This window comes from Zeugodacus cucurbitae, chromosome 3 (assembly GCF_028554725.1).
Source record: "Zeugodacus cucurbitae isolate PBARC_wt_2022May chromosome 3, idZeuCucr1.2, whole genome shotgun sequence".
Lineage (NCBI taxonomy): Eukaryota > Metazoa > Arthropoda > Insecta > Diptera > Tephritidae > Zeugodacus > Zeugodacus cucurbitae.
The window spans coordinates 66,747,631-66,768,151 of NC_071668.1; the positions used below are offsets into that span (position 1 = coordinate 66,747,631).

The window sequence follows — 20,521 nt, forward strand, 5'->3', positions numbered from 1 at the left end:
AACGAAACTCTCAGGGGTCCGTTTCTTCAGGCACTTCCTTATACAGTCTAAAAATGGAGGAAATCGGATTATTACCACGCCCATCTCCCATACAAAGATTATGTTGAAAACGACTAAAAATGCTTTAATTCAGTAAGAAAAACCACAAGAAACCTTAAATTTCATTATAAAAATAAATGAAAATAAAAAGATGTTACAGAAGAGCTGCACTCAAAATGGTATACAAAATTTTAAATGGGTGTGGCTCCGCCCATTTATCGGTCAAAAACCATATCTCCGAAAACACTCGATCGATTTCAATGAAATTGGATTCATACATCTACCTGGCTTCCCAATGATATCTTGTGAAAATAGGTCCAACCGCTTCACAGCCACGCCTACTTCCTATATACCAGAACTTTGAAGTCGATCTGAATCGTTTTCTTTACAATATATAAAATAAGCACCAGTACAGATATCGGAATAGAACTGATATCGGAAATACTGCATTTGTAAAGTGGCATCGCCCTTCTAAATAACGTGGAAATCGGACCATACGTATTCAAGGCCCCATACATCGAGCATGGGGGTCTCAGAGCTTCGAATAAATTTTTTACCGAAATTCATTGAATTAAATTAATTTGAAGAAATTCAGAGGGAATATAATATATGGAAAATATATGTTTTAGAAATAATTTAAAATGTTTGATTTATAAATTTAGAATAATTAATTTTAATTATTTTTTTTTTTAATTTAGTATAATTTATTATTAATAAATGGTCACTAAAATTAAAAAAGGCAAAATATTTAAAATTGAAGTGAATAAAAAAGACTTTCATAGAGAGTTTAAATATAAAATATATGTATATGAATTAAAGAATAAATATTTCAATATTTTTCCTTATGGAACAAAAATAGAAAATACAATATTTTTGAACAAAAGTAAAAAGTAATAAAAAAAAATAAAAAAATATGTAAATTTTTAATATTTAAAAAAACTAAAAATAAACTTGTAATTTTTTAAATTGAAAAAACTTTCGATATATGTATTAAAAAAATATAATATTGGAATAAAATATTTTTATTCAAATAAATTTTATTAAAATATAGCAAAAATTTATAAATTTAAATAATTCTAAATATACACTTTAAATGACTTATTTCGATTGCTTATAACTTTTTGAAAAAAGAAAAATATATATTTTTAAATTGAGCAAAAAAAATTTTACATAATATTTTACAAAATAAAAAATTAAATGGACAATTTTCGAAAAAATATACAGAATATGTAAAAAATGTTAATATATTGAGAAAAACCAAAAGAAAACTTTGTTGATTTTTCTTATCAAAAACATAAAAATTAAAATTAATTAGTATCAACTAATTTTGTTATTATGATTGAAGAGTTGCTTGTAGCAAACCCCTATGGATGAAAACTATGACCACCACCACTATGTCATATAGCTGCCATACAAACTGAACGACCGGAATCAATGGCTTGTATGGAAAACTTCCGCATTTTACTACATATCTTCATGAAATTTGCTGTGAGTTATTGCTCATAGAAATAATTTAATCTCCGGAAAAACTGTTCAGATCGGTTCACTATAGCATATAGCTGCCATACAAACCGAACGATCGGAATCAATGGCTTGTATGGAAAGTTTTCGCATTTGACATGGTATCTTCACGAAATTTGACATGGATTACTGCTTAAGGTAATAATATAATCTCCGAAGAAATTGTTCAGATCGGTTAACTATATAATCTTTATGTTTCCAACAAACAACCCGGCTAAAAAAAATTAGTAAAATGTTTTCTTTTTTTTCTACTTTCTTTTTCTTACGTCTATAGATTTGCTTAAACACATAGTTACTAAAATAAATACACCTGTGAAGGGTATATGCTAAAAGATTTTGGAAACTATTAAATATTTAATTTAAGTTAAAAAATATTTTTTTTTATTATTAACATATGTATATTTTTTTATTTGAAAAGCATAAATGTTTCCGCATTTCCGACTATTGTTAAGTTACAAAAATTTTTAATATATTTTAAAAAATTAAAAACCATTTTAAAGCTAATAAAATATTTTTTTTTTTTGAAAAATTAAACATATATTTTTTTATTTAACATTTTTTACTATTTTATATGATTATTGAATTAAAAAAAGTGAAATTAAAGAATATTTATTAAAACAAAAGAATGTTTAAAACATTTTAAATTAAATTTTTTTTAAGAAAAATTTAAAAAATTTCAATTATTAGTGAATTTTGAATGTTTTGCGCCATCAAAATCTAATATTTTCAACCACGACCTAAACACAAGCTTTTCTGGTTAAGCGTGCTTCGCCGAAAAGCATAATACTGTGCTCTCTTACGTTAGACCACAAAAAAACCTACACAAAATGCTGCAAACATGCCAGAATATCAGAATATGAATAGGAATATGTATGTACGCAAGTACATCGGCAGTCACATCAAGCATATGTTTAGTGGCATAACATGTTGTCGTTACGCCGCTTTATGTCGCTATTTGCCGAAATACGAGCGCAACAATAAAAAGGCTGGCAGCCTGCATTAGCAAGCGGATTGTGGCTTATTTTGTGCACATTATAGGCTTTAATGTCGCTGTGTCAATGATACGTGACACTTTTGCGCGCGCCAAGTTATGCCAGCTATGCGCCGACACGAGTTCACCGAAAATTAGCTGAAATATTTGTGTGCGCCGAAAATCACTCATACGACCTGGCGCACGGATGTCAAAACTAAAATCAACTAACGATATGTTTTTGTGTATGTGTGGGTGCGTTTGCAGTTGTGCAAAAGTTAATTGAGAACTTTCTAATGACTAGTAATCGCCGAAAATACAAAAATCATCGTTTTTATTGTTTTTGTTTTTTTTTTGTTGGCATTAATGCATAAAGTGATGATTTGTTCGTTGGTGATGGCGGTGGCGTATGAGTAACATGCCGTAAAGCAGTTAATTAGTGTTTAATCCCATGTTGAGTGGTCACACTTAACTGAAGTTGTATACATATGGGTTACATATACATTAAAGTAAAGCCGTTACTATTTTTATATGCAGGAAGTATAGGCTAAATGTGAAAACGATTTGTCTCATTAATTTGTAGGGGAATCCTAATTATTGATTGATTATTTTGGGGGATTTTTTACGGAAATTTTGGTCTTTACTTCTCTATGAGACGTATTATTCATGCAATTTCGTGAAATTAATATTTATTTGTTTTAAGTATATAAAATAGCATAATAATTAAATGTTGCCTACATTTAGGTTCTATATGCATTAGCTAGGTTGCACACCTAATATTGTGAAATTGAGTTTCAAATGCGATATTAATGTATAAAATTCGCTTTTTTAATGAACACACAATATTTCAATGTTTTTTCAGTGGCTCTTTGCTTATTCAAAATTATTACCGACATCTGACTGTATTCCTGAGTATTCAGATTATTACATTGACTAGATAATTCATATCTTTCCTTTCCTTTGAGATTAGTTGAAAAAAAAAACAGATATTCTGAATGTTATGAGACGTGGGGTTCTTCAAGGGTAGTTGGATCTTCATTATGAATGTTAATAAAACAGTATACTGATGAGAAGACTGTATCAAATATAGTATCAAACTTCCAGGTGACTGCGAAAGTGAGTTGCTTTTAAAGAAATCGTATCAATAGGAAATTTCTCTTCGAAGGGCAGAAAGATCACTGACTGTGACTACTTTTAGGGTCCGATTGCTTCAACATTTCAGAAGCAAGAGGAAAGGAATTGTCTCATATTGGAAAAGTTGCCTTTACAGATTTTTGATTATTTCCAACCAATATAAATCACTAAATTCTAGCCACTGAGAGAGATTTAGCAATTCTAAATAAGTAGCTCCCCGGGATAAGCCTCCTAAATATCGTCAATAAGGATCTATCGAGCGCACTGTGTGAAAGACTAAAGCTCACCCATGTGGTTTTAGACCAGGAAAATCCACAACTGACCAGATATTCAACACGCTCAAAATCTTGGAGAAGACCCGTGAAAAGAGGATCGACACACACCACCTTTTTGTCGATTTTAAAGCTGCTTTCGACATCACGAAAATGAGCTGCCTTTATGCCTCGATGTCCGATGTCTGTCCGCTAGACTAATATGTCTGTGTAAGTTGACGTTGAGCAACACCAGATATCATCGGAAGCATCAACCGCGCTGTTAGTTCTGCTTTTTCCAGCCTGGATAAGGAAGCGAGACGAATGGGTTTCGAGGTGAATGAGGACAGAACGAAATATCTCATGTTATCAAACAAATAGTCAGCGCATTCGCGACTTGGCTCCCACCTAACTGTTGACAGTCATAACTTCGAAGTCGTAGACAATTGAGAAACAGAATCAACAACACGAACAATGTCAGCCTCGAAATCCAGCGCAGAATCACTCTTGCCAACAGGTGCTACTTAGGACATCGTTCATGTTGTCCGAATGGACGAAAATACTCCAGCTCTGAAAGTTTTCGATGCAGAACCCGCCGAAGGAAGCCGATGTAGGGAAAGGCCTCCACTCTGTTGGAGGGACCATGTGAAGAGCGATCTGGTTACACTTGGGAGCGCCGAACTGCGAGTGAAAGAGAGGAGCGGCGCGTTATCATCGATTCGGCTATAACCGGCTAAACGTTTTCCACGCCAATCACATAATTACATTGTTTGTCTCTTCATTAAGAAAAGACTTACGCCTGAACAATGTTTACAAATTGTTCAAGTTTATTACGAAAATTCACGTTCTGCTAAGAATGCTTATGGTCAACATAATCGGTCTACTGAGCGTACTACATCTTGAGACCCAGCATTCAATATTGGATAATATTTGACCAAATGGCCACGTCTGATGGCGTGACGACCATGGTGTATCGATTCGGCGCTGTTCGCAGCAACTCGCACTGACGTATGGAACGACTTGGCGCATTGGTGTCTAGCAAAGTTCCAAGAAGATCAGACGATTTCAAGCCAAATTATGTTCAGCGTTGAGGTCTATTTCTGTCTCAATGGGTATGTAAACAAGAAAAATGGAAGCATTGAGACGAAGAGCAACCAGTAGAGGTTCATTTCATCCAGAAAAAACAACGGTTTGGTATTTCTTCAAAAATTATGGCTCTGAGAACGTAACGACCATTATTATGCCATGATAATCGCCTATTTGATACCTGAAATTGAATCGTGAATTCGGCGACATTTGATTTCAACAAGACGGCGCCACTTTCCACGCATCGCACCAATCAATGAATGTGTTAAGGGAACACTTTGGTGAGCAGATAATTTCACATTTTGGGCCTGTCGATTGGCCACCAAGATTGTGTGATATCACACCGTTAGACTTTTTCCTCTGGGGATATGTAAAGTCTAAAGTCTATGTGGACTTCGTTTTAGGCCTTGGAGCAAAGCATCATGTTATTCACCTGTTACTAGTCTAGGACTCGGATGGACCATCTGAGACGTAGCCGCGGCCAACATTTGAATGAATCTTTAAAAAATAAATGCCAAAGGCAAAAGACCAAAAGACCAAAAGTTTCTACGAAAGAAATTCATATTTATTAGGTAATAACATTTAGATGATTCCAACTAAAGAACCATAATACTATACTAGCCTCTTAGTCCCCAACCAAATGACGCAAGAGTTACTAATAAACCCTTCGAACAATGACTAAGCTGTTGGTAAAATTACATCAACGAAATCAAAGCGAAAAAAACTAGTTTATATTGGACCCTATAGATAGGTTAGATATGAAGTACTATAAAATCACATTTGTTGCATGCGTCAAATCAATCTTGACTAATATTATTCGCAATAAATTTATTTGCATGATTTTAATTACGAATTGTGCTGATGAAACATTACGGAATTCGGTTGCTACCATATCGTCAAATATTTTTTGTGCATTTATGAGTGCAGATATTGAATGTATAACAAGTGGTTTTTCCGAAAAATTTATGAAAATACAAGGAACAGCTCATAAAACAAGCGGTTAATAAAATTGGAGACATAGTAGATGCTTCGCAAAAAATATTATTGGCGACACATGCATATACATACATATGTATGTTCATGTGAAAAAAAATTCCATCATAAAATATATGTGCATTTTGCTGAATTTCTGCCATAAAATCACAGTATTGTCACGCTAATCTTATCAGCCGGCGTTTGTCCGAAAATAATTAATGCAAATTTAATAGTTATGTGGCGTTACGTAGAGGAAATATGTTGACAAAAATATGTAGTGAGTACATGTCTACATACATGGATACAACAAATTTCAAAGCAAATGGATATTTTTTTACTATATGCATTTATTGATTTATGAAAAAATGGAAATTTAAAATTGTGGCAGCATATAACTATATGCAAAATTAACACATAAATGGTTTTTGATTTTATTATAGTATACAAATCCCACAAAACAATTTGAACAATATTTTTTCAAAAATAAAATTGTTTAGATTTGCCATCAGTTTTAAATGAACAACTTTTTGAAAAAACTAAACTTATGTCAGAGTCTACAGTTTAATAAATAAACCAACCAATGTTGCCATACTCTTAATTTCTAGAATTAACTAAAAATAATTGCGTAAAATGAAATTACTGAGCTTTTGAACTGATCAATATAAATGCAATATAGTAGACGGATTTCTAGATTTTTGAGAATTTACATAGTATTCAGCTAAATTTAAGAGGGTTGTAATTTTTATTGAATTAAACGATATTTAAGAAAATTTTATATACATATATTATAAAATATTGTTTGGCATTGCCACCTTATTGAAATTGAAATTTAAAATATCTAAAGTATTATATAACACCATCCATCCTTAGGATTTTAAAAATTAAAATGTTTCCATGGAAGATGTCATTTTAATTTAAATAAAAATTATTTATATTTTCACAGCCTTGAATTAAATTAAAATTTATGTAATTTAAATATTAACCTTCTACAAATAAAATGTGATAAAAATTGTCTTAAAGGCTTTAGATTAGATTAGACTACAGTTTGAGGATTGCATTTGCAACCTTAGGCCTATTGTACCCTCTCCTATTATCTCTGTATACCAACTAATCCTGTCACGTTAAGAAACCTTAACAGTGTTCCAGGGCTGATGGAGGCTTACTATCTCTTTGGGGATACAAAACCCCAATTATCTGATTCCTTTTATTCGTAATCGACGGGCAGGGTTGCCAATTATATGGGATTTAAAGAAAAAAACACAGATTATCTCTTTCAAATGTTGGTCGCGGTTCGTTCGAGCATTTCGACTGGTAACTGGCGAATGACACGCGTGATGTTTTGCTCCAAGGCTTAAATCGAAGCGGGCTTGTGTGCATTTTTTTTAGACTTTACATATCCTACAGGAATAAAGTCCAACGATGTGATGCCACACAATCTTGGTGGACAATCGACCGGCCCAAAATTTAAAATTATTTGCTCACCGAAGTGTTCTCTCAATATATCCATTGATTGATGCGATGTGTTCAAACCAAATGTCACCGAGATCCAGAGCTTCAATTTCAAGCATCAATTAGTTGGTTATCAGGTTGCTCTTTGTCCCTAATGCGGCAATTTTGCTTTTTTACATAGCCATTGAGCCAGAAATGGGACTCATCGCTGAACAGAATTTGGCTAGAAAACGTCGGATTTTCTTGGAACTTTTCAAGAGCTCATGGAGCTAAGACATGTCGCTTGCGATGGTCAAGCGGCTTCAGTTCTTGCACACGCTGTATTTGGTACGTTTTCAATTTAAGATCTTGACGTAAAATGCGCCAAGTCGTTCTATACGACAGTCCGAGTTACTGAGAACAGCACCGAATCGGCACTCCACGGTCGTCGGGTACACGCTCTGCCACGGCTGCTATATTTTATTCAATTCGTGCTGGACGTGGTCTATTCGGACGAAAATTAAACCATAATGAATGCTGGGTCCCTAGATGGATGATGATGTTGCGAATAGTACGCTCTGTAGGCCAATTATGTTGACCATAAGTTGAGCGAATCGCGCTGTACAGAACGGGAATTTTCTTAATAAAGTTGAAAAATTTGTAAACCTAGTTCAGGAGTAAGTCTTTCCATAAAGAAATGTCAAACAATATGAACAAAAATAACATGACAGCTTCACACGACTTACGCGTGAACTGTCAAAAGATTCTATTGAAAAAAGTGCCTCAATTGGAAAATGTGTATTAAATATGTACATAATTTTATAGGCATTACTGTAAGTATCATATAATCCAAAGACTTTGCAATCCGTGTTTAACAACTGTACACATTTTTAGAGGCCTGATTTGAAATAAATTTGCCATGTTCATTAAATTTTTTATCAACTAAAAATGTAAGATTACATTGAATAAAAAATCGTATATTTTAAAGGGCCGAATTTAAGTAAAAGTTTAATTGTATTTATTTTTATTTTTAAAGTCTATAATATATATTTAAAGTCTGCTATATATATTTCTGGCCAAAAAATGGAATTAACTCGTGAACATTTTTGTGCGATCATTTTATACAACTTTCGACGTAGATTATCGCGACAAGAGTGCATCGATGAACTAAAATCTTTGTATGGCTATGAAGCACCATCCTATAGCACTGTGAAAAACTGGTACAACGAATTCAATCGTGGCCGACGCTTGCTCAAAGACGAATTCCGTGAAGGTCGTCCAAAAACAGCCGTTGTGCCAAAAAACATCGACGCCGTACGTAATAGTGAACTGATAATGCAAGACCGTCATGTAACATACCTTCAGATAGAGGCATGCCTATGCATTTCTCCCACCAGCATACATTCGATATTGCATGAACACCTGGCCGAAAAAAAGGTTTGTTCTCGTTGGATCCGGCACAATTTGACAATCGCTCAAAAAAAGGCCTAAAAAAAAGTGATTCAAAATTGGTTTGAGCGCATGCAAAAGTGTATAAATCTTGATGGAGAATATTTTGAAAAATAATAAAACCATTTTCGTTGATAAATATTCCTATTTTCATTATTAGGCCAGAAATATATATAGCAGCTCTCGTATATCATTTAATTATACTCTCGCAACAAAAGTTGCTAAGAGAGTATTATAGTTTTATCCACATAACGGTTGTTTGTGTCACCAAGAAATAAAAGAGTTAGATATGGGGTTATATATATGTATATAAATGGTCAGGATGACGAGTGGAGTTGAAATCCGTATATCTGTCCGTCCGTCTGTCCGTCCGCCTGTCCGTGCAAGCGATAACTTGAGTAAAAATTAAGATATCTTAATGAAACTTGGACACATATTCCTTCCACCCTGAGGAGGTTGCTTTCGAAAATGGGCAAAATCGGTCCACTGCCACGCCCACAAAATGGCGAAAATCGAAAACCTATACAGTGTCATAACTAAGCCATAAATAAAGTTATGAAAATAAAATTTGGAAAATATGTAGGATCGCATTAGGGAGGGGCACATTTAGATGTAATATTTTTGGAAAAGTGGGTGTGACCCCGCCCCCAAATAGGTTTTTTGTATATATCTTGCAAACCAATAAAGCAAACATTCTGCAGTCTTTTCTTTTAGCCGTTTCCTTATACAGTCCAAAAATGAAAGAAATCGGATAATAACCACGCCCACCTACCATACAAAGGTTAGGTTGAAAATTACTAAAAGTGGGTTAAGTCACTAACGGGAAACGTCAGAAACACCAAATGGCAGAAGGAAGCTGCACTGAATTTTTTTTTTGCAAAATGGAAAATGGGCTTGGCGTCGCCCACTTATGGGTCAAAAACCATATCTCAAGAACTACTCGACCGATTCGAATGAAATTCGGTATATAATATTTTCTTAACACTTTGATAGCACGTGTGGAAAATGGATGAAATCGGTTCACAACCACGACAATCTCCCATGTAACTCAATTTTGAACTCCATCTTATTCCTTCACTTTATAACATAATATATACATAAGGAACCAATGAAGATAGCGGAATAAAACTTTACACAAATACTGTATATGATCTGTGGCATCACTTGTGAAAAATTGTCGAAATCGGACTATAACTTTTCAAACCCCCGAATATCGAATATGAAGAATTCACTGCCCTATGGTAATTTTTCACCGAAAATTGCGGTAAATCTCTCAGGTATCTGAATTAAATCTAGAGGAAATATTTTTCTTCTAACAGTGTGTCTCTGTACCAGCAATGGTTAAAATCGGGTCTTAACTTCCCTAACCTAATTATATGATTTTCAAATTGGGTGAAATTGTGTATTTTCTTAATAAAAATATATCAATAAATTGCGAGAGTATAAAATGTTCGGTTACAGTCAAACTTAGCCTTTCCTTACTTGTTTTTTTTTTTTAAATAAATATTTGATCTTTGCGCTGCTTTGATTTAGAAAGTTTGAAATCAAGGAGATTGCATACAAAAAAATATTCTGTGTTGTTTCAATGGTTTTTGTAAATGTGATTCCATATTTTCTACGTTTCAGTGCTGCTAGCGATTTAGAGGTCAGGAATATACAGACAAACATTTTCACAAAAAATTGTCTGCAATGATTTTTGCGCTCTTTTTATAACCGAATATTTTATCGTTTTATTATGAACCATGAAACGTTTAGTAGTGAATTACATTTACATTTCATATGTGGAAGCCGATAGCGTGCCATCATTTAGCACATTGTCAAAGAGTTGACTAAATCATATTCAATAACAAAGTATACCATAAATGATAATTATCAATTATAATTGATGATAAATTGATAAGCAATGGTAAAACACGAGCGCACAAACGCACGCACGCACATACTAAAGTAGTTAATAAGAAAACTGAAAATAGGGGAAATCACAAAAAGCCGACATAGACGCTACGTCGCAATGCTTTGCAGCCTAAACCGTAAGGGTAATAACAATTAAACAGCGAAAATAATTTGGCGCAAATTGCAAAGCGATTTGTTGACAACCAAACCGCAGCCGAGGAATGTAGTTATGATAATAGGGTTGTAGGTGTGTGTGTTTTTGGAAAATTGCTTGCTGCATGAGGCTGAAAATATTGAAAAATTAACGATGCAAATGTGCTGTTGCCACATTACCACGTGTTGCATGCTGACAAAGCGAGCAAGTGTTGCTCATACGCCACCGCGTCGCATGGCATTGCATGCCTCATTTGGTCAGTGCGAGCGCACTCGAGCGACGGCGCCCCACACTACAACATTGCGACGTGCAATGCTAGCTGGCTTGCTGCCTATCTGTATGTATGTCTATATGTCTGTCTGTCTGTCTATCTGTCTGTTTCTCTGTTTGTCAGTCTGTATGTCTGTTTGTCTGTCCATCAGCTTGTCCAACTGTGCCCGCGCGTCTGTCCACTTTGGCACCGTCAATGCGCACAATCGTTTCCGTTTCGTCGCATCGTCGTCCTCGTCATTCACATCGTCGTTCATCATACTCGTTAGTATGCTCGTGTGTGCGCTCACCTGTGGCGAAAGTTGGCGCCCATTAACCTACAATATACATTTGCATATATTCGCCACTGTACATATCTGACATACATACAGTCTGTATGTAGTCATGTGTGTGCGCGCTCGTTAGCTCGTACTTTGTCGTGTGGCCATAACTCTCCACTTCCGTTTGATTGTTGAATTTCGAAATGTAACTGTTGCCGCCAAAAATTGTTGCCGCTAAATGTTGTGTGATAACTGTGCAACAGTTACACGAGCAAGCACACAGACACATACATACTATACATATATGTATAAGTAACACACACATACAACAAATAACTGTAAAATCACACACACTTGCGTCATGTGCTCGTCAGTCAGTCACTCGTGCTTTTTCGTTTCACTGCTGTGGTTGTTGTTGTAATTTCTTGTTGTTATCACTACCAGCTACTCCACTTATGAAGTTCGTGTGCTCGTGCCTCGTGTTTTGCTTTCCGCTGTTTGCTGCCACTGCTGCTGCTACGTGTCTGCGCCGTTGCGTCGCTGCTTTGTCGTCCGCCGTGCACTATAAATCTCGCCAGCACTGCCGTTGTGCTTTCACTGTTCATTCAGATCTCCAAAGCAGTGCACTCTAGCGCTAGTGACCAGCAGCGGCAACTTGTGTGAGCTGTGCTTAAGCACTTGACTTGTTTCAAAATCACTTATTTGTTAACAGTTATATTCGAAAGCGCTGAAAGGCAGTGTGTCGCAGCGACCTCGTGTGAAAAGTGTAAGTGAAACGTGGTTTTTGGCAAAAAAAAGGCAATAAATTTGCAATTAAACTGTGTAAATTCGACAGTTGCACTACGAAAAAAGCTGAAATTGTGCAAAAGTAGCGAATTTGTGAATCTTCTGAAAGGTGAGTTTGAAAAAGTGGTGTATGAAAGATTGAAGGGAAAAATATATGTATAAAAACCAATATTGAAAAAAAATTATAATTATTGTATGTAGGAAGTTTAAGTATTAAAGTGGGAGAAAATTTAAAGGGAAATAATATTGAAAGCATTTTTTTGGGCGAAAAATTAAAGAGGCAAAAATATGTTTCATACAAAAATTTAATCAGCATTTTTATTTAATGTTTAATACTTTATTTTGAGAAAAAAAAAAATTGTTAAAAGATTTAAAGGGAATATGTGTCATTAATTTTTTTTTTCATTTTTACTAACTTTTTCAGAAAAAAAACATAAAATGAGCGCAACATATGGGTTACTAAATTAATTCTATCATTGAGCTTTGCTCTTTGACATGTGATATGTCAAGTAAAACGAATTCTATCTTTGAGCTTATCTCTTTAACGTGTGATATGTGAAGTATATTCACACAAAATCTTGAAAATTAAATTTTTAAATTTTATTTTAGATCAGAACCTACAAAAAAAAATAGACGAAAATTTCAGTTCAACAAATATTCCCAACAATGGCTGTAAAAATTTAATTCTTAACTTATATTCCATTTCATAACCTACTACAAAAATTATTATTGAAGATTCTAAAAATTTACGTTTTTTTCGCTTTAATCAAAAAAAAAATAAACTAGAATTATGCAGCAAATATTTCGTATGTGCTACTTCTTTTCTAATGTAATCATTATACGTTCTTCTCAGAAAATTTACAAAAAAAAAATGTTCAAGTATTTTACTAAAAGTGTTCACTTATTTTCAGATACAAATTTATACTATTTTTTTGAATAGAAAACTGACAAAATATTGTCAAAGTTTAGTTGAAAATGAAACAATATTTTTCCACTACCTCAGATGAATTCCCTTTGTTAATAGAAAGGTACCCTTATTTCAAAACAATAAGTTTTGAAAAATCACAATTTCCAAATACCATTTCAACCTAGTAAGAAAGGAGCCTAAATTTAAAATTTGTTTAGAAAAAATTCTTTATGGAAAATAAAAAATAAAGTTTTCCAAACTCTCAACGATTTCAATCTCAATAATAAATAAGTTGGCCTTTCCCGAATTTAGTATCTGACATAAAATGATTTGTCCTTTGATTGCTTACATTTTTATATTTTTTGACACTTTTAGTATATTTTTTATAAAATTCTTCGAAAAAAGTAAATGAAATTTATTAAAGTTGTTGTTCGAAATATTTAAAGGTTTTTTTTTATTAAAATATGTATATATAGCACTGAGACTTATATAAGACTTTGTCTTATTGCAATAATTGCAATTGTCTAACAATTAATTTACAAATGCGCCGAAATGTAGGCAACGTCTGTTAAACTTTCTAATACTCGCGAATGATATGTTGCCTAAGGTGTTTTGTGCCTAATTTATTTCATTGTAAAAAATTATCATTCCGAAAATTTTGATTATTTTGAAATCAATTCTTTGCTAACTATTAATTCGGAATAATAAAATGCATTAAACGCAATTTTAAACTATAGCGAGTGAGTTTTTTAAGAAGTATATTGTTGGGTATTTGTTATAATATTAATTATTTAGTTTAAACAAGTATGCCAATCAGAATATTGTTCACTTCATATCAAATGAAGTTGTTTGATGCTCCAAAAAGTCTACCATCTAGCAGAACAGTTGACAATTTTTGTTTGATTGAAAGTTATGAAATATAGTTTCGACAATGGCGTCGTTTTCGAAATACACTTTCCTAGAAATATACTTTCTTGCAGTCACAAATGTGCCAAAATTTATATTCTTTTCAACTTTCTGATTCTAAAAAATTTCGAATTTATTAGTTTAATAGCAAAGTGTTTCACTTGTTCAGAAAATCACTCAAAAATCAAAAGTGTAAAGGAAATGTGAACATGTAATGTGGTGGCAGGTCTAAAGCAGAAGCTGAATGCAGTGAATTGAAAGTCAGAGACAAAGAACTTCAATTTAATAGTTTATAATAATATTATTATACTCAAATAATATTTTATATAATAAACAAAATACTACTTTTTATGAAGAAAATAATAAGTAAACCTTATATTTTACTCATTTGAAGTAAGTTTTCTTCTATTATCTCTGCGATTTAAAGAGTTTTGCTGCGACATTATATTTAACTTCACAATTATCAATTATTAGCTCCAAATATATCTCGTTTTTGGAAAACTTAAAAATTTCAGAGTATCTCATATCTGATTATTATGAACAGATTTAACAATGAATCAACCAAAGCTAATAAACTAATGTAGAAATGGGCGTATAAAAAAATAAATTGCGAAGCAGAAGAAATGATTTTTGGCACATTTTGAAGTTAAGCTTGAGTTGCACTTAAAGATATTGATTATATTTTTATAAAAATAAAATTCTAAGATCAAAAAAAAATTTGAAAAATTTTTGTGGTATTTTGAAGTAGATTACTATAAAGCGGAAGTAGCATTAAAAAGTTTAAATTCCTAATAAAAAATATTTTTTATAAAAAATATAAACGATTTTCAGATTTTCAAGCTTCATTTTAAATATTCTAAACTTTACCGACTAATTCGACGCAGCAAACCACAATATTAGCGCAAAAATAATATAATATATCAAAAATATATATTTTTCACCATCATTTATTCAAAACCAAATACAAAAAAACCCAAATAATTTATTCCGATTGCAAAAAATAGGTGAATTAAATGCATTAATGCGAATTTTTAAGCACCTTTAAGCACACACGAACTCAATCAACAAAATTTCACACGCACTCAGGTAAAAAAAAAGAAAAACCAAGCGCCACACATATAAATTAGCTGTGGCATTACGGTTAATTAAGATCTACAGGCATACGTTTTAAAGCTACACACGACTTAATGAATGACAGTTAAAGTATTTAAACAGCAAATTATGGCAGTTGTCAAACGAAAAATGCAAGGCATGGGTTAAGCGCTGAGGGTAAAATGCGCTAAATGCCGCGGGTGTTGTTAAGTATATATTTGTGGCTGGATGTGGATGTAGCGTTATAAATATATATTTATATCACAAATATGTATATGTATTTGTATAACTAAAAGCTGTGTTGCGTACTGATTAAAACGCGTGCTGTATGTTAAGCTATATACACATGTATATCTACAACTGTCTATATATATATATATATACTTCTGCCATTATTATATTCAAACAATTAATTTTGGCACACAAATATGCTAATTTAATTAAGACTCAAGTATTTTTCGGTGAGACTGGCTTAGCTGTCATTTGGCAGCAGTGTCAGTTCGTATTTATATAAACACACATAGAGTATTTGTGTGTTGTGCTGCTGTTTTTAATTAACGCGCGCGTAGCTTATGCATTAGCTAGTGACTTTATTACATACATACATACAAGCAAATGTAATTGTGTTTGCATATAACTTGAGACGGCAACACATGAAAATTTGAACAGTCAGCCAAAAATTCACGCGCTTATTTGCGATGTATATATATGTATATACATATATATATGTATATATTTATGTTTATATATCTAAGCATATTTGTAGTCATGATTGCTTGTGCTTAGTTTTATTAATAAACGCTGATAGCAACATTTTCGTGTTGATTGTAATGACTCAATTGCCGCCTCGACTAAATTGGTTACGTATACGCAGTGTAGTGTGCGCCGCGTAGCTTCAAGCACGAGGTGTTAGAAATCACACTTTTACAGAAAAATATTTAGTGTGCGAAATGTATATTAAGTAACTGTTTACATTTTAAAAATAACTGTTTGAGTCTATTTTCGGCGCACATGCATTTGGTGGGTGATACGGCATTTTTAGTTGGAAAACTAGTGATATTTGCTTGACAACTATAACAGAAATTGCGTACAAATTAAGAACTGAAAGCGAAAATAACCTAATACTAGCAGTTATTTACATAATACTTGCATTTTAGGATTTTAAAATTTTTATTTTTAAATTTTATGATTTTTTTTTATTTTTTAAATATTTTTTTTTTTTAATTTTTTAAATTTTTTAGAAATTCGTCACTCAAAAAATCTCCCCAAAAACTCAACAAAAAAATTTTAGGATTTTTTTTATTTTTTTTAATTTTTTTTTCATTTTTAAGATTTTTATAATTTTTTTAAATAATAGTTTTTTTTTATTTTAAAGTTTTTTTTTTCATTTTTTAATATTTTTACACTTTTTCAAATTTTAGGATTTTTTATTAAATTTTTTTTTTTATTTGTAATATTTTTTTTAATTTTTTAGAATTATTTTTTCTAAAAAAAAATTCGCCCAAAAACTCCAAAAATAAAAATTTTTAGGATTTTATTTATTTTTAAAATATATATATTTTTTCATTTTGTAAAATTTCTCATATTTTAGAATTTTTTTATTTTAAAAATAATTTTTTGTTTTTTATTTTTAATATATTTTTTTTAATTTTAAAAAGTTTTTCATCAACTAAAAACATTAAAATCCACCCAGGATTAGGATTTCTTTTTATTTTTTTTTTCAGTTTTAAGATTTTTATAATTTTTATAATTTTTAAAATTTTAAGATTTTTTTTAATTTTAAAATTTTTTGTCTTTAGTTTAAATATTTTTAAAATTTTTTCAAATTTTAGGATTTTTTTACTTAAATTTTTTTTTTTTCAATTTGTAATATTGTTTTAAAATTTTTTAGAGTTATTTTTTCTTTAAAAAAATTCACCCAAAAACTCAAAAAACATTTTTTTAGGATTTTCTTTATTTTTAAATTATTAAAAATTTTAAAATTTTTTAGAATTTGTTTTTTTCACTCAAAAAAATCCACCCAAAAATTCCAAAAAAGCACCCTGCATTTTATGTAAAATTCAGCATTTCCTAAACAAAAAAAACGCTAATTAATAAATTCCAACATTTCCGCGCTTATTCACATTGCCATCAAAGAGATGTCACCTGCTAACTAGTTAAGTTGCTTTTATACGCGCTCATAAAGTTGGTCATTTAGTGTTGGTTTGGTTTTTGTTGCTATTTTGAACGCGTGCCATGCTAATTTTCTTTAAGGACTTTTCCATGTTTACAAGCAGCGCAAGCCTGTGGGAAACATAAGGAATATGCTGCGTTGTGCTTACCGTTATTTCGCCTGTTCGACCACAGCTATGCCGTCGGCTAACTGTTGCGCTACATTTCGCTTGGCTTTGGGGCCAAATGCCATTAACTGTGTCGCCTGTGTGATTTGTTGGTAGCAGTCGTAAATATTTATATAGCTGAAGTTGTGCTATTAATTAAGCAATATGCGGTTGCCGAATGTCAGTCGTATTTATTATTTATGAAAATATGAATGTATTCGGGAGTGCATGGCAATGGTATTATTATAAAGTTCCGAGTGATATCGCGTATGATTTTATTCATGTGAAATAAAGAGGAGTAATTTTGAAGAGAGTGGTTTTAAATAGCTGGTAGTTTATAAGAAACATAAAATGAATGAATAATTATAAATATTGGTGAATAAAATTTATGGGATCTTGATTATATAATTTGGATTTCTTTTAATATGTGACTGTTTTCTAAAATAAATTATTAATAACCCAGATTATTTACCAACTAAACCGAAATCGTAGATTACAGCGAAAAATTTTACCAACAATGGTTCTGAAGGTAATCAGCACGAAAGCTTCAATGCATATTAGATGATTAAGCTAATGAACACAGTATCTCCGCCTGATTTCAAATAACTCTATACGAGAAACCTTTCTATATTCGATATATCCATGAAGTCCATCATTTATTCCTAAAAAAATTATTAAAATTATTACAGTTAGCTTATTTTAAGGACGCGAAAATGTTTCCTGAATGTTTAGATATACTCAATACAAATGATACCCTCTTCCTTGAGATTCAGCAAAATACTGTGTGAAATAGTAAGGGTATTTTCATCGAAATTATATTTTAACTTCACCTTATTACATTTAAAGAATTAACCCAATAATAGGGACGCTACTAACACTAATAGAACACCAGACTCTTATTTTCAATGCCAATTTTTTGCTTTCTCTATCGCCTCATTTTTTTAAATAAAATGGTTTTGTCTACAACTCGAGAGGAAGATTCTTTTGTTGTGAAGATAGACTCGGTCAGCCACTTTTCACAAGTCTCTTTTGGGTTCAACTTTATACCACCTAGGGCGTTCGCCATGGACAGGAACAGGTGTTAATCACTTGGCGCTATGTCCGGGCTATGAGGTGGATGCGATAAAACCTCCCATCGGTCGAGTCAATAACGAAGTATGTGGTCTGACGTTGTACTGGTGGGACACTACACCCTTCCTGTTGGCCAATTCTGGACGCTTCTGGTCTATCAACTGCTTCAAGCGGTCCAGTTGTTCGCAGAAGATGGTATAATTAAGCGTCTGGCCATATGGGAGCAGCTCATAGTTCCCTTCCAATCCCACCAAACTCACAGCAAAACCTTGCTGGCCGTCAATCCTGGCTTGGCCACTGTTTGGGACGATTCATCGGCCTTCGGCCACGACCATTTTCGCTTCATATTGTCGTATGTGATCCATTTTTCGACGCCAGTCGATCCGCTTTAAAGATGGATCGAGTTCGTTCCATTTCAGCAGCATATCGCAGGCGTTGATTCGGTCCAGAAGGTTTTTTGCGTCAGATCATGTGGCACCCAAATATCAAGGTTTTGTGTCTTTTACAGATGGCTTAAAGTGGTTTGGGGACTAACTCCCATCTCCTGGGCGATGTCAAAAGATGCCACATGTCGGTCTAACTCGTTGTTTTCCATGATTTGATCGGTATTCGTCGTCACAGGTCTTCCGCCGGCTGTCTTATCCATGATGTCGTTTTCACCCGCTCTGAATCGTCGAAACCATTTCTCCGCAGTTCGAAGTGATGGTGTACCATCTGTCAAGACCTTTTCAACCTTTGCCAGATACGAGCTCTGTAGCGCTTTATACATAGCCGCGAAATTCAAAGACAAGAAGGGGGAAGGGAAATATTTGCCAACCTAAAGAAAGGCTAACTTCGGATGCAACCAAGCAATTTATACTCTCGAAATTTATTGATGTATCTTTATTAAGATAACACAATTTGACTCATATATTCGGTATAAAGTCCAATAGACTAACGGAAATCATCATATATAGTATATGAAAGCTTAGGTAATTCTTGAATCGATTTCAACATCAAGATACACTATATCCAAAACTATACGCTATGCTAAGATATCACCCTTATTAACCGATATATGCTTGAAAAAACCCACCGTATTTTTGAAAAAAAAACTGTAATGAGTTATATGGGAGCGACGGGAAGTTAAGACGCTATTATAACCATTTTTGCTACAGATACATACTATTAGATGAAAGATCAGTTAAATTAAGATACCTGAGAGATTTACCGATACTTTCGGAGAAAAATTACCTTTAGGTTCTTCATCTTCGATATCCGGGGCCTTGGAGAGTTATAGTCCGATTTCGACAGTTTTTCCACAAGTAGTGCCACACCTCAAATACAATATTTGTATAAAGTTTTATTCCGCAATCTTCATTGGTTCCTTATGTATATATTATAAAGTGAAGGAATCAGTTGAAATTCAAAATTGAGTTATATGGGAAGTTTTATGAGGGTTGCTATGTCACAAAATTTCACAGATCTTCCATCTTCCCTAACCTTTAGAATGCAATTTTAAGGACTCTCTCCTAATCTGTTGCTGGTCGCGAGATTTGAGCATGCTTCAATGAAGTTTCATTTCATTTTCTCGCTTGAACTCCAAACTTCAACGTCTCCTAGGAAACTTCTTCTACAGTATACATGTATATACATGAAGATTGCAGAACTCTAGCGCAATTCTATTTTAATTAAATCAGCGCAACTAGAGACATCACATAATAAGCAAAGCGCAGTTTAAATTCAAAACAATCCAAAACTTGTATTTGTATTTAAAAACCGCGCATACGCGGCGGAGGAAAGACAAACCCGCATGAAAGCAGACACGCTTACCCGCTTATAAACATACCAGCTACAAAACATACGACGCACACAGTCGTGAATATGTTTTAAGAAAACAATATACTTCTTGTTTGTTTGTTTGTTTAGGGCTACTTCCCGTGCCGCCAGCAGCTAAAGCGGCAGCGCGTCTTCAAATATGCACTGGCTACAAGCGCTCAACACGGCTTGACGTCGTACATTTAGTAAAATG

At 32.9% G+C, this 20,521-nt stretch overlaps 1 protein-coding gene across 1 annotated transcript in view; it reads left to right on the forward strand.

The window, feature by feature from the left end:
• The first annotated feature begins 12,040 nt into the window (after positions 1-12,040).
• Dh31_1 (diuretic hormone class 2) overlaps positions 12,041-20,521 on the forward strand; it is a 42,146-nt gene continuing 33,665 nt past the window's right edge. Inside the window, exon 1 of the mRNA XM_011178413.2 lies at positions 12,041-12,325. The gene's annotated coding sequence lies outside the window, so the exon portion shown is untranslated. The remainder of the gene's footprint in view (positions 12,326-20,521) is intronic.